This window comes from Sapajus apella, unplaced genomic scaffold (assembly GCF_009761245.1).
Source record: "Sapajus apella isolate SASKATOON/1434 unplaced genomic scaffold, GSC_monkey_1.0 scaffold236, whole genome shotgun sequence".
Lineage (NCBI taxonomy): Eukaryota > Metazoa > Chordata > Mammalia > Primates > Cebidae > Sapajus > Sapajus apella.
The window spans coordinates 167,279-177,855 of NW_022437176.1; the positions used below are offsets into that span (position 1 = coordinate 167,279).

General features: G+C 38.0%; 1 pseudogene; it reads left to right on the forward strand.

The window, feature by feature from the left end:
- The first annotated feature begins 7,901 nt into the window (after nt 1-7,901).
- Nucleotides 7,902-10,199, forward strand: LOC116544926 (annotated as a pseudogene).
- Nucleotides 10,200-10,577: the final 378 nt, after the last annotated feature.

Genomic DNA, 10,577 nt, shown 5'->3' on the forward strand with positions numbered 1-10,577 from the left:
AATGTTACCAACTACTTAAAAAAAATGAATACTAATCCTACTTAAACTATTCCAAAAGATAAGGTAAGAGAAAATGTTTCTAAACTCATTCTATGAGCCTAATATTACCTTGATGGTGAAACGAAGGAGACATCCAAAAACAAACAAACAAACAAACAAAGAAATGCAGACCAATATCTCTGATAAATAGTAATGCAAAAATTCTTAACAAAATGTTAGCAAACCAAATTCAACAAAACATTGTAAACATCATTGATCATTGTTCCAGAAGGTAGAAAAATATATTTAGGTAGATCGTAAGGGTGAAGAGATTCCCCAGCAGAAAACTTTCCTTCTAACAAAAAGCAGCTCAGAAATTGCTTCCTTTCTAACCACATGCAGTTTATAGAGACCACTTCTCTTCCAACAGAGAGCAGCCTGGAAGATTCCGCTGTAGAACACAGATAAGCAACTTGGGCACAAGTGGGAATTTCCCAGATAATCACCAGACTTCACAGACATGCAATGGGCCCCAGGAAAAACAGTGAGACCTAATAAGCACATTCTTTTCTTCTTTCTTAGGCACACTAAGATAGGGAAGCAGGAAGCTTGCAGAGGGCATGCCTGAAACTGCAAAGAGTACTTGGAAACAGGCCCAACAATTCCTTCTCCCCTTTTTTTTTTTTTTTTTTTTTTTTGAGACGGAGTTTCGCTCTTGTTACCCAGGCTGGAGTGCAATGGCGCGATCTCGGCTCACCGCAACCTCCGCCTCCTGGGTTCAGGCAATTCTCCTGCCTCAGCCTCCTGAGTAGCTGGGATTACAGGCACGTGCCACCATGCCCAGCTAATTTTTTGTAGTTTTAGTAGAGACGGGGTTTCACCATGTTGAGCAGGATGGTCTCGATCTCTTGACCTCGTGATCCACCCGCCTCGGCCTCCCAAAGTGCTGGGATTACAGGCTTGAGCCACCGCGCCCGGCCCCTTCTCCCCTTTTAACACATGCAGATAAGCAGCGCAGAGCAGCTCAAACTAAGGGCTACCTGCATGATGAAAGAACGAGGTGAGTGTTGATAGGGGCTCGGCAATATGCAGATGCCACACCTGGTCCTAACTCATCCTTTGGTCCCTATGAAGATAATACTCCCACTCCTCACCAGTTCATTATTAAAACCATGACATTTTACTACAGGCTGGCAACACTTTTGGGACCCCTCTCTGTGACAGTAGCTAGGATTTGTCCCAGACTGGGGATCCCCCTCTTGTTTTCTATTTGCAGTTGCTTGAATTTTAAAAAATTCTTTTCTGAAAAAAAATTCGGTAGCATTTCCATATGCCAACAGTAAACAATCTAAAAAAATAACTAAGAATGATGGTTTCCAGGTTCATCCATGTCCCTACAATGGACCCAAACTCATCGTTTCTGATGGCTGCATAATATTCCATGGTGTATATGTGCCACATTTTCCCTATCCAGTCTATCGTCGATGGGCATTTGGATTGGTTCCAGGTCTTTGCTATTGTAAACAGTGCTGCAATGAACATTCGTGTACACGTGTCCTTATAGTAGAACGATTTGTAATCCTTTGGATATATACCCAGTAATGGGATTGCTGGGTCAAATGGAATTTCTATTTCTAGGTCCTTGAATAATGAGAACACATGGACACAGGGAGGGGAGCACTACACACTGGGGTCAGTTGGGGGGAAATAGGGGAGGGAGGTTGGGGGGTGGGAAGCTGGGGAGAGATAGCAAGGGGAGAAATGCCAGATGTAGGTGATGGGGAGGAAGGCAGCAAATCACACTGCCACGTGTGTTCCTATGCAACAATTTTGCATGTTCTTCACATGTACCCCAAAATGTAAAATGCAATAAAATAAATAAATGGGAAAAAAAATAAATAAAAAATAACTAAGAAAGTAATTCAACTTACAATAGCTACAAATAGGTTAAATAGCTAGGAATTAACTGAACCAAAGAAGTAAAAATCTCTACAATGAAAGGTATGCAACATTGATAAAAGAAATTTATGACAACAAACACAAATACACTCACACAAGATACTCTGTGCTTATGGATTGGAAAAATCAAAATTGTTAAAATGTCCATGCTGCACAAAGCAACCTATGAATTCAATGCAATTGCTATAAAAATACCAATGATATTCTTCACACAAATAGAAAGAACGGTTCTACAAAACAGTCCTAAATTTATACAGAATCACAAAAGACCTAGAATAACAACGCTATCCTGAGCAAAAAGAATAAAACTGTAGGGATTCCATTATCTAACATGAATTTATACTACAGATCTATAGTAACCAAAACAACATAGAACTGGCATAAAACACAAATACACACAGACAAATGGAACAGAGTAGAGAACCTAGAAACAAATTCATACATATACAGTGAACTCATTTTTTTCATAGGCACCAAGAAAATACATTAAGAAAAAAAAAATCTCTTTAATAGACAGTGCTGGTAAAACTGGATATCCATATGCAGAAGAATAAAACTAGACCCTATCTTTTGCCACATGCAAAAATCAACTCAAAATAGATTAAATATTTAAATGCAAGACTGCAAACTATAAAACTTCTGAAAGAAAACATTGGAAGACCTCTAAAAACCCTTGGATTAGGCAAAGATTTTTTGAGTAGTACCTCTGAAGCAGAGGCAACGAAAGAAAATAGAAAATTGAGATCACACTGAGTTAGAAAACATTCACACAGCAGAGAAAACAATCAGCAAAGTGGAAAAACAATCCACAGAATGAAAGAAAGTATTTTCAAACTACCTGAAAACGGATTTATAACCAAAATATAGAAGAAGTTCAAATAACTTATAGAAAAATATCTAAATCTTATTTTAAAAGTAGGTAAAATATCTAAATAGAAATTTCTCAAAAGAAGACATACAGATGGCAAATAGGTATATGAAAAGATGATCAACACCATCAATCATCAGAGAAATGCAAATCAAAAATACAATGAGATATTATCTCATTTCAGTTAACATGGCTTTTATATGAAAAGCAATAACAAATGCTGACAGGCATGTTGAGAAAAGGGAAGCCTCATACACTGTTGGTTGCAAAGTAAATTGGTAGAACCACTAAGGAGAACAGCTTGAAGCCTCCTCAGAAAACTAAAAATAAAGGTAATATATAATCCAGCAATTTCACTGTTAGGTATATATCCAAAAGAGAGAAAAGTCTGTATATCAAAGTGATAGCTGCACTCCTGTGTTTATTGCAGCACTATTCACAATAGCCAAGATTTGGAAGTAACGTAAGTGTTCATCAACAGATGAATAAGCAAAAAAGTGGTACATATACACAATGTGGTATAATTCAGCCATAAAAATGAATGAGATTCTGTCATTTGCAACAACGAGGGTTAAACTGAAGGTCATGATATTAAATGAAATAAACCAGGCATAGAAAGACAAATTTCACATGTTCTCGCTTATTGAAGCTAAAAATTAAAACAATAGAATGTATGGAGATAGAGAGTAGAATGATGGTCTCCAGAAGCTGAGAAAGGTAGTAGATGGTTGTGGGGTGTGGGGAGTAGGAACGGTTAATGGGTATAAAAATGTAGTTAGAAAGAATGAATCAGTTCTAGTATTTGATAACACAACAACACAATTATAGTCAATAATAATTTAACTGTTCATTTAAAAATAACAGAAAGAGTATAATTGGGTTATTTGAAATACAAAAAATAAACACCTGAGGTGATGAGTACCATGTAATTGTTACACATAGTATGCCTGTATCAAAATATTCCATATACTTTATAAAGATATACACCTACTATGCAAACCATAAAAATTTTAAATTAAAATTAAAAATTAGGATATACTTTAAGACAACAAATGCTATTACTACAGATGAAGGCAGATTATAATTACAAGAGTAAATTTATGAGGAAAATAAATTATTGACATATATGAATGTAACAAAAGAGCACAGAAATGAAGGAAGAAACGAGTAACTTAACAATAATAGTTGCAGGCTCTACATCCCGACTTAAGCTATTGGGTAGAAGAAATAGAAAGAAGAGAAACAAGGAAATAGGAGACATGAATAACATTGTAAGCCAAATAAAACCAGCAGATAAATGCAGAACTCTCCACCCAAAATCAGAATATATATTCTTCCTGATTGCACATAGAACATTCTCTAGAGTAGACTGTGATATTGTGCTATAGCTGGCCTAGATCCAGAACCTGAGCAACGCCATTTTATAAGATAAAGCTGTGTTTGGCTTCTGTAAATAAAGCTGCTAGTTTGCTCTGAAAAATGCCCACTATGTAAAGCTGCTTACCTTTTCTTATCAGTACCAGAATAAGCAGGCCAAGCTAATTCTGTCTTGGCCCCTGCGACTTGTAATAAGTAACTAAGATCTGTGACTTCCATCACTACCCAGACAATGTGTAAACTAACATTTATCTTGACTTCTGTAAACGACTTAGGTAACAATCGGAATGACAAAAGTCCCCTAGCCCTTAGAATGTCTGGGGACCCCCACCCTCACCTCTGCCCAGGAGGTGATTTACAGAATCCCCTGGCCCTTGGAATGTCTGAATCCCTTCAGCCCCACCCCCACCCCTCACCCTCTCGGTCCTAAAACCAGGATGTGGTTTTTCAGCTTAAAAACCCCTCTCTCCCTGAGCTCGGGGCCACAAATTGGAGAGACGTGAGTCCTCTGTGGTCGCCGGCAATAAAAACCCTGCAATTTGGCATACCTTTGACTTGGTGTTAATTCATACTCGAATTTCAATACTTCAAGACAATATACTGCATTATAAAACAAACATCAACAAAATTGAAAAATTGAAATGATACAGTGACTGTCTTCTAACCACAAAGAGAAAATTAGAGACAAAAAAAAGAAATTTGGGCAATCTAAACATGTGAACATTAAATGACACACTCTTAAATAACTAATGAAGAAAAAAAATTACAAATGGTGTCAGAAAAGATTTTAAAATAAATAGGAATTTAGACAAAACATAACAAAATTTATAAGACTTAGTGAAAGCTAAGCTCTGAGGGAAACAGCAGAATTACTTTATAAAAAGCAAGAAAATCTTAATATGCTTATTAAAGCATTTAAATGAAAATAAACTACCCAGTTCACCAGGGGCAGACTATCAGTGGGGTCAAAGACAGTCATGCTGAAAATCGCTAGCAGGAAATACTAGGAAGTAATACACTGAGAATTAGGATTGTGATAGTAGTCCTAAGAATCTAGAAGAAAATGGGGATGCGCTGGGCTAGACAGATGCTCAGGAAAGACCCTAAAATCCCTAAGCCCTGACCTTTGTTTGTCCTTTGAACTATGCATGAGCAGAACATATAGGCACAAGCAGAGTTAGAACTTTATGGCTGATTGGTGTGTCTTACACCCCAACACACACATATAGATTCCAGATAAAATGATTAGAAGATTTATATTTTGAGAAGGCTAAAATACCTAGAGTCTTGTTGCCCAATTAAGGTTTAGTGAAACTATATTGCAGATTTACTTGGCTCAATTGTAAACTAGTAAAACTCAATTTGCCATTCGAAGTCTCTGATTTAAAAAAGCATCTACCTTGAGATGCTTTTTGGGATTTTGGAGTTATGGCCACCATGACACTACGGTTAGTTACACTAATTTGTAGTCAGCTATGAACTTGCTACAGAGCTCCTGACAAACTGAATTCTGACCCCTATCAGAGCTCTTTGGCTTGATCTTGCTGTTTTGAGGTGAATCAATTTGAACTCTATGAAAGACATCAGAAGGCCAATTTGTAAATAGAAATAACATATTCTAGAAGGAAATTAGAGTAAAATAGAAACAGCTCTAAAATAAAAATTAAAATTTATTTTTGTTGGAAATTTTATGCCACCCTCCACTATCTAAAGCAAAGCTTCTGACTCTATGGGAATCCCCAATTCACTGAGTATTTTCTAAATAGAAATTTAGATAAAACATAACAAAATTTATAAGACTTAGTGAAAGCTAAGCTCTGAGGGAAACGGCAGAATTACTTTATAAAAAGCAAGAAAACCTTAAATCAATATGCTTATCAAAACATTTAAATGAAAATAAACTACCCAGTTTACAAGCATCAAAGACTATCTGTGGGGTCAATTTGACTATCAGTGGGGTCAATTTCCTGGTTCTCTAATGGGCCAGGGAAGATGACACCTCATGGTGTTCACTGGGCTGCTGTGGGTGTTTGATCTCATTGTCAGCCAATGAAAAACCTGAATCAGGAGTGGTTACTCCACTCAATTGTCAGAATTGAGAGTTTAGGGTCATTGCTCACATTCTGTGTGTTTAGTCTTCCACATACTGTTTAATTAGGAACATCTTCTTTGGGGCTTCAGGCAGAAATTTATCTGAGCTTCTGATCTGATTGTCAAGCCACTCATTTAGAAATTCACAATTAGGTTTATGTCTCTGAAAAGATGGACCACAATCAATCCTAAATCCATGTCGCTGCAGAGGTCATCACTGCATGCCAGGTTGGTGGCTCTTGGTGAAAGTTGATCTGTGTGTCTCAAGGTTGGGGATGTCCTAAACCATTTCTGGCAGAATGACTGCCTTAGACTTTTGACCCATTACATGAAGTATTGGTCACTACTGTTGACACCTTCAGGATAAGGATCAGCTTACTTCAGTCACACCATGTGTTCCTTGAAGCTAATCCATGTCACCTTTTAGGTTTTTGAGACCACTTAACTTCTGACTATTTTTTTTTTTTGGCTTTTATCACCAAATCGATTAAAATGAGTCAACAGTCTAATTTTAACTTTTTTTCTTCCTTTGGGTCCACACTTGTTGGTTAGGTAATGTGTTGATTAAATGAGGTTGTTCCCCAAAAGAGATCATCTCCTCTTGACTGCCTCTAAGATATAGGTAACATTGAGTAGAAGCCCATACTATGACCCCAGGTTTTTAAGAAAAAAATTTTATGTTGAAACATGACTCTCAAGCTCAAATATGTCTCCCTCTGTTGGCCTTATGGTAACAATATTATTGGAAAAGACTTAGGGGGTGAATTCTGAGATTAGTAGATGATAGGTAGAAGGAAAGAGAGTCAGGAAAGTTTTCAGGCAAGAGGACTGATCTCTTCTTGCCTCCTCAAGGATCTCATATGCAAACTGAGGGGAAGCTGTGACGATACACGTAGTGAAAATTCAGAGTGTGACCTCAGCAAGGACATTCTTCAGAAACACCATTTGGCCACACTGATTCCATAAATTGAAGCCAATTTGTTTATCTCATAAATGGAGGGAATTTCAGTATTTTGGCAAGTTGAGTGTTTTTATTTATTTATTTATTTATTTTTTTTATCTGTTATTCTGCAAACTCAAGAATTTCTGTTAGGTACTTTCTCTCTCTCTCCCTCCCTCTCTCTCTCTCTCTCTCTCTCTCTCTCTCTCTCTCTCTCTTCAGAACAGTCTCAAAATGATTGGAGCTATAGCAATCTATTTTCCAAATTTGAGGTTCCACTGGCATTTCTGGGCAAGACGTGTTTTCTCCAAACTGCAAGCCCCAGCCAGCCTGGTTTGTATGCTTTCTGAGTAGCAGCCAAGTCAAAAGTGGGATTAGGGAACTCCAAATTAGTTCTAATTATGTTTTATACAAACATTATTGTCTCAATTATAACAGACTCTACTACATAATATGCCTAGAATAAAATAGGAGGGGACCAGAATAAAGTTATAATTATAGGTATTGAAATGGATCAAACTAATCCTGAGAATATAGATGGGAAGCAAGAATCTGAAACCACACATGATCTTTGAGCTCAGCCAAGGTGGTCGATTTGAGCACAGTCACCCCAAAGCCGCCAATCCTGCCTAGCCTCCTGTGGAAGCCCGGGCCTGCTTCACAGCTGTCTCCCTTTGTCTCATAACCATGTCCACCAATGAGAATGCTAATACACTAGCTGCCCTTCTTAACGGATTCAAGAGCAAAGGAAAAGGTAATACAGAAATGAGGCATCACAGAATAGAAGTCAATGTGGAGCTAAGGAAAGGTAAGAAGGATGACCAGATGCTGAAGAGGAGAAATGTAAGCTCATTTCCTGATGATGCTACTTCTCCGCTGCAGGAAAACCACAACAACCAGCGCATTGTAAATTGGTCTGTTGATGACATTGTCAAAGGTATAAATAACAACAATGTGGAAAATCAGCTCCAAGCTACTCAAGCTGCCAGGAAACTACTTTTTAGAGAAAAACAGTCTCCCATAGACAACATAATTCAGTCTTATTTGATTCCAATATTTGTGTTCTTCTTGGGCAGAACTGATTGTAGTCCCATTCAGTTTGAATCTGCTTGGTCACTCACTAACACTACTTCTGGGATATCAGACCAAACCAAGGCTGTGGTAGATGGTTGGCACCTCCCCATTTTCACATTAATGAACAAGCTGTATGGGTTCTAGGAAACTTTGCAGGTGATGACTCAGTGTTCAGAGACTTGGTTATTAAGTATGGAGCAGTTGACCCACTGTTGGGTCTTCTTGCTTTCCTGATATATCATCTTTAGCGTGTGGTTACTTACGTAATCTTACCTGGACACTTTATTTTTATTTTTATTATTTTATTTTATTATTGATTGATTGATTGATTTTTGTTTTGTTTTGTTTTTATTGCATTTTCAATTTTGGGGTACATGTGAAGAACATGCAAGATTGTTGCATAGGTACACACGTGCAAGTGTGATAGTGTGATTTGCTGCCTTCCTCCCCATCACCTATATCTGGCATTTCTCCCCATGCTATCTCTCCCCAACTCCCCACCCCCCATTGTCCCTCCCCTATTTCCCCCCAACAGACCCCAGTGTGTAGTGCTCCCCTCCCTGTGTCCATATGTTCTCATTGTTCAACACCTGCCTATGAGTGAGAACATGCAGTGTTTGATTTTCTGCTCTTGTGTCAGTTTGCTGAGAATGATGGTTTCCAGGTTCATCCATGTCCCTACAAAGGACACTAACTCATCATTTTTTATGGCTGCATAATATTCCATGGTGTATATGTGCCACATTTTCCCTATCCAGTCTATCATAGATGGGTATTTGGGTTGGTTCAATTACCTGGACACTTTCAAATCATTTCTGCAACAAGAATCCTGCACCCCCTTTAGATACTGTTGAGCAGAATCTTTCTACTTTAGTTTGGCTCCTGCCTCATGATGATCCAGACGTAACAGCAGATACCTGCTGGGCTATTTCCTACCTTACTGATGGTCCAAATGAACGAATTAATATGGTCACGAAAACAGGAGCTGTGCCCCAACTTGTGAAGCTTTTAGGAGCTTCTGAATTGCCAATGGTGGCTCCAGCAGTAAGAGCCGTAGGGAATATTGTCACTGGCACAGATGAACAGACTCAGGTTGTGATCGATTCAGGACCACTCACCATCTTTCCCAGCCTGCTCACCAACCCCAAAACTAACATTCAGAAGGAAGCTACATGGACAATGTCAAGCATCACAGCTGACCGTCAGGACCAGATACAGCAAATTGTGAATCATGGATTAGTCACATTCCTTGTCAGTGTTCCCTCTAAGGTAGATTTTAAGACATGGGCCATGACCAACTACACCAGTGGTAGGAAAGTTGAACAGATTGTGTACCTCATTCATTGTGGCATAATAGAACTATTGATGAACCTCTTAACTGCAAAAGATATCAAGATTATTCTAGTTATCCTGGATGCCATTTCAAATATCTTTCAGGCTTTCAGGTGAAACAGAGAAACTTAGTATAATGATGAAGAATGTGGAGGTTTAGACAAAATTGAAGCTCTAGAAAGCCATGAAAATGAGTCTGTCTATAAGGCTTCATTAAACTTAATTGAGAAGTATTTTCTGTAGGGGAAGAGGAAAATCAAAATATTGTGCCAGAAACTGTCTCTGAAGGTTATGCCTTCCAAGTTCAGGATGGAACTCATGGGACCTTTAACTTTTAGATCATGTAGCTGAGGCATAAATTTGTTGTATACTATGTTTGGTATTTTGTCTTCTTGTTTCTCTACAAAAAACTCTTTCTAAATGTGGTTTGTTATTATAGCACTTTTTACACTGAAACTATACTTGAGCAATTCCAACTATACATACTGAATGAAGCTTGTCCTCTGGCTAGGTTTCTTATTTCTATGTGGAATTTCATATCTTGCAGCCTTCTGTAAATAAACATTAAAGTCCACCCTTTACTTCACCATGTCAATGTATTACTTTCATAATTTGGGACCTTTAGTGTTGCAAGTGAAGGGTAACTCATCCAAACTGATGTGATTAACCAGAGGCAATCCTGGTTGCAGTTTTTACAGAAGAATGAATAAAATTTTCCAGAAACCCTAAAAAAAAATCTGAAACCTGGGAAGTGAAAAACTTAGGCTTCAGGTGCCATGGGAAATAGGCTTGAATAACCTCTGTTCTTTCTAAATTACTCCTGGCACACCACAGTAAAGAGTCTGGCAATAATTTTGGGTTGGGATGAGAGTAAAATAAATTAGACCAGATGGAAAGGCAATGACTGGGTTTATTTTCTCCATTTGGTGTCCCTATCACCCTAAAGAATTATTTGGA